Genomic DNA, 5886 nt, shown 5'->3' on the forward strand with positions numbered 1-5886 from the left:
CATGCATACAGAACACATCCATGCACACACATACACACACACACCCACACACTAACGCACACATGCATACACACTACATGCCCACACAAATACACTCTCTCTCTCTCTCTCTCTCTCTCTCACACACACACAGGCACGTGCACGCACAAAACACACACACAAACACACAGGCACAGGCACGTGCTCACACCCACACATGCACACGCACACAGACACAGACACACACACACACACTATTACCTATCCCCCCACCACCACCACCTCCACTCCCCAATATACATTACGGGACCATGACTACACCAGACGGCAGATAGACAGTGGACACACCGACAGCCCCCCCCAATCTTCAAAAGAGGGCAACCAGCCGCCCACGCCCGTTGAAAAGGGCCACAATCACCTCTACAGGAACATCTCCCTAGATGAACAGGACCCGCAGCTCATCCTTTGGGCCCAGGCCCAACACCTCACCAGGCCACAGAACTGGGGGAAATAAAGAACATCCTCCAACTGCTATGCAAGAAACTGCTGGGTGACAGATAATCCACATCCCAAATGTCACCGGCCCTGAATACCCCCCACCCCCTAGCCACCACCACAAAACCACACCCCAACACACACGCACACATACACACTCTAACTCTCTCCACTCTACATCGTCTACAGACATATGCGCACATACACAAACAACCCCCCCCCCCTCCACACACACACACACACACACACACACACACACACACACACACACACACACACACACACACACACACACACACACACACACACGATTCCTCTCTCTCTCTCTCACTCACACACACACACACACACACTACAGACATGCACACACACTCTCTCCCCCACCCCCATATATACAGCACAGAGTCATACAGCACATGAAAAACATACCCCGACTCCAACTCTGGAACTACACCCCAACTCTCTACAGAAGGAGGTCTGTTCTATTGTTTTTATATTGTTTTTACACACAGTTTACTACCTTAGATCTAAACTTTCTTAACTTCTGTCCATACATTTGGTCCAACTCTTTAAAACAATACAATAATAATGAGCACATTACATATTAGTTGCTGGAACATTCAAGGACTCTACTCCTCTACTTTTGGCATTAAGAGTATCCAGCCAGAGTTTCTGGAAAATATTGAAAATGTTGACATACTTATCCTTACCGAAACATGGTGTCGCACTGACATGCAAACCCACTGTCCCAAAGGGTACCACGAAATTGTAATCCCTTCACTTAAAAACAAAAATGTAAACCATGGTAGAGACTCTGGAGGAATTTTGGTGTGGTACAGAGAAAAATTGGCCAACCACATTTCAATCACCCAAACTGGAAAATCACACTGTTGGGTTGAATTAAAAAGTAACAGTGGGATGCTAACAAACAACCTGTACCTGTGTGCCATATATATCCCCCCAATTGACTCCCCATACTATGAAGAAGAATATATGAACAACCTGTACACAGACATCAGTCATTTCCAGGCCCAGGGAAATGTGCTGCTGTGTGGGGACCTTAACGCCCGAACTGGCAGCGAAATTGACTTCCTTGACACACAAGGTAATATCCATGTGTTTGGTCAAAATCACATGCACCTCTCACCAAACCTGCTCCAGAGAAACAGTCTTGACCATGTCATCAACAAAAATGGAAAGGAATTAGTGCACCTCTGTCGAACCTTAGGTCTGTATATGCTTAATGGCAGGATCAGAGGTGACTCTTTAGGGAGGTTTACATGTTGTTCACCCCTTGGAGCTAGTGTAGTTGATTACGCAGTCACTGACCTGGACCCCAACTCCTTCAGGGCATTCACTGTCAGGCAGCAAACTCCACTCACAGATCATAACCAAATTAATGTCTTTCTAAAAATTGCGCATCAACCCCACATGGAACCAATCAGGTTAATTAAGATCAACAAGCCATACAAATGGACCCAAGACAGTCCTGAAAATTTTCTGAATGCTCTAAATTCTGCCAAATTAAAAAGCACTATTGAGTTCTATAACTCAAAAGTTTTCGAAATCAGTGAAGAAGGTGTCAACAATGCCACCGAGGAGCTGAACAGGATATTCCTCAAAGCAGCACATACAGCAGGCATGAAAAAGAGCAACAAAAAGCGAGTGAAAAATAAAATTGAAGAAGTATGGTTTGACAATGAATGCAAACAAATTAGGAAAAAATTGAGACTACTGTCAAATCTGAAACATCACCACCCTGATGACGCAAATTTTAGAAAGGACTATCACGGCACACTTAAACATTACAAATGGCTGCTGAGAAAGAAAAAACAAAACTACACCAACACAACCCTTGACAAAATTGAAGAATCTTTAAATACTAATCAATTCTGGGAGGTGTGGAATGGTTTGAGTAAAACAAAGTCCCCAGACTTACCAATACAAGATGGTGAAATCTGGAGAGCACATTTTGAAAATCTGTTCAAAGAGATCCCTCCCCATGAACTACATTCAAAGTACAAAACAATCAGAGAAAAGTTACTATCCTTTGAAAACACAATTAAAGATAGCCAAAATCCTCTAGACTTCCCAATAACTGAATTTGAACTTGAACGCAAAATTAAACATCTAAAAGCGAATAAATCTTGTGGCCCCGATAACATTAGAGGAGAAATGATTAAAAACAGCACCCCTGAGCTGCAAAGGGCCATACTCAAACTATTCAACACCATCCTAACCTCTGGCTGCTATCCTGATATCTGGAGCAAAGGGTATATTACACCCATACATAAAAACGGAGATAAATTGGACCCCAATAATTTCAGAGGCATTTGCGTTAACAGTAGTCTAGGGAAGGTGTTTAGCAGCATCCTTAATGACCGGATTGCAGCCTTCCTTAAAGAGCACAATGTCCTCAGCAAAAGCCAAATTGGCTTCCTCCCAAACTTCCGGACTACGGACCACATTTACACCCTACACACCCTAATCACTAAACATGTACACCAAACAAAAAGAGAGAAAATATTTGCTTGTTTTGTAGACTTTCAAAAAGCTTTTGACTCAATTTGGCACGAAGGATTATATTATAAACTTTTACAAAGTGGTGTAGGGGGTAAAGTGTATCAATTAATAAAGGAAATGTATTCCAAAAACAAAAATTCAGTGAAAATTGGCAATAATAGCACTGAGTCCTTCCCTCAACATAGAGGAGTGAGACAGGGCTGCAACCTCAGTCCAACGCTGTTTAACTTATATATTAATGAACTGGCAATGCAGCTGGAACAGTGTACAGCCCCTGGCCTCACCCTACTGGACAAAGAAGTCAAATGTCTTCTCTATGCTGACGACTTGGTGCTGTTGTCTCCTACACCAGAGGGACTACAACAACAACTAAACCTACTAGAAAGTTACTGTCAGAACTGGGCCCTGACAGTAAACCTAAAAAAGACCAATATTATGGTATTCCAAAAGAAGCCCAGATGTCAGGAAGCCAGATATCACTTCAATCTAGGTAGCACCAGCCTAGATCACACAATGAAGTACACCTACCTTGGCCTACCCATTACTCCATCAGGCAGTTTCTGCCTGGCAGTGAATGCCCTAAAAGACAAAGCTCGCAGAGCTCTATACGCAATTAGAAGAAAATTTTGGAACATAGACATACCAATCAGGATATGGTGCAAAATATTTGACAGTGTAATTCAGCCTATTGCGCTGTACGGAAGTGAGATATGGGGTCCACTCAGTGAACACAGCTACACTAGATGGGACAAGCATCCTATAGAAACCCTCCATGCAGAATTCTGTAGACTGATCCTAAAAATTCAAAAGAAGACACCAACAAATGCATGTAGGGCAGAATTGGGAAGATATCCATTGGCAATCAACATACAAAAGAGAGCTCTAAAATTCTGGATGCACCTCCAAACAAGTCCCACAGACACGCTGCATTCTGAGGCAGCAAAATCCCAAGCTTTGAACCCCGAAAAGAGTCACCTATGCCAGCTTGTACTGAGACTAACCGACCCCCATCTAACACATACTGACATCTCTCAGACAAGCACTGCTTCCAAACTAAATGTAAACAAAATTATACAAAACTCCAAAGATAAATATCTGGACCATTGGCAAAATGAAACCAAAACCCAAAGCAAATTAGAATGTTATAGGACTATCAAAGCAAATTATGAACTGGAAGAATATCTCTTTACTGTCAGAGATATAAAGCAGCGGCAGATCCTGACCAAATACAGACTCAGTGACCACAGCCTTGCTCTCGAAAAAGGCAGACGACGACAATCATGGCTGCCAAGAGAGCAAAGGATATGTGCTCACTGCACGACAGGTGAGGTCGAGACAGAGGCGCACTTCCTTCTCCAATGCGACAAATACTCAAAAATTAGAGAAGCGCACTTTAATAAATTTAACCAAGTAATCCCGGGTTTCCCGGATCTGAATACAGACAAATCATTATCTATCCTACTGGGACAACAAGGGCAGACAGCAACGCTTGCTGCCAAATATGTCAGTGCATGCCATAGACAGAGGGACATTGCATAGACACCATAAAAGCCACTACCCCCCCACACACACACACACACACACTATGCACACCGACACCCACATCCACACCCACACATTTCTGTTTGCTTTCTTTTCTTGCTGATATCAATGCAATTGCAAGCATCCATTTGTGTGTTTGTTTTAACACTTATTTCATTATATCATTACCAATGTATCTTGAACCAATGCTTTGGCAATACAAAATATTTTTTGTCATGCTAATAAAGCTTCTTTGAATTGAATTGAATTGAATTGAGAGAGAGAGAGAGAGAGAGAGAGAGAGAGACACACAGAGAGAGAGAGAGAGAGAGAGAGAGACAGAGAGAGAGAGAGAGAGAGAGAGAGAGAGAGAGAGGTGATTGGGAATGGGGTGAGGTGAGGTGGGGTGGTTCGAAACTTCGGTGGAGAAAACAAAGAGAGAGAGAGAGAGAGAGAGAGAGAGAGAGGGAGAGAGAGAGAGAGGGAGAGAGAGAGAGAGAGAGAGAGAGAGAGAGAGAGAGAGAGAGAGAGAGAGGGAGAGACGGTGTCAGGGTGTCAGGGTGTCATGGTGTCTAGGATCTGTGGTTCTCACAATTAAGTCTCGGCGGGGACCCCCCCGGAGGTCTGTCTCGCGTTTCCGGTAGTCCTTGAAAAAGTTACAATTTAATGAACATATAGCAGGTTAATGTGGTGAACCCATGATGCTTACCTAGATCAAACCAATCATTCTGCTCGTTACTTTTAATATTTTTTAGGACTTTTTGCCTTTATTTTAGACAGGACCGTGGAAGAGAGACAGGAAATGAGTGGGGAGAGAGAGACAGGATCGGCAAATGACCCGGTCCTGAGTCGAACCCAGTACCCTACTGTTAGGCCACGGCAGGGCTTCGCCTTCATAACCTTGAACAAAAAAGGAGGCAAAATGTTGATCAATTATGGCAAAAGCGTAGATGTGGTTGTGAGGGGGTCCTTGGTATGTTTCTTTTTATTATTGTCTCTTTAGGGGGCCCCGGTTGAAAAATGTTGAGAACCCGTGCTCTAGAGTAGAGCCGTGGTGTTGTTTCTCAACATGGGCTCTACAGCGTTGGGGAGCCCTAGGCAGGCGTTGAGAAGGATACTGCTGAGAATGGGGCGGTGCTTAGTTGCCATTGAGGGGCATGAGTCCATTTTATTCATTACAGCTTTTCTCAATTGCTTACACACAATTTTCGGAATCAGTTCTCAAATTCTCAAAACTCTACACACAAATCCCCAAAATTCACACACAACGGGCGAAACCCCTTACTACCCCTGAAAAATGAACGTCTTGTCTCAAAATGATGTACTCTATTCTAAGAAGGCAATTTTGTTATCAAAATTCAAACACAA

The sequence above is a fragment of the Engraulis encrasicolus genome, chromosome 20 (assembly GCF_034702125.1).
Source record: "Engraulis encrasicolus isolate BLACKSEA-1 chromosome 20, IST_EnEncr_1.0, whole genome shotgun sequence".
Classification (NCBI taxonomy): domain Eukaryota; kingdom Metazoa; phylum Chordata; class Actinopteri; order Clupeiformes; family Engraulidae; genus Engraulis; species Engraulis encrasicolus.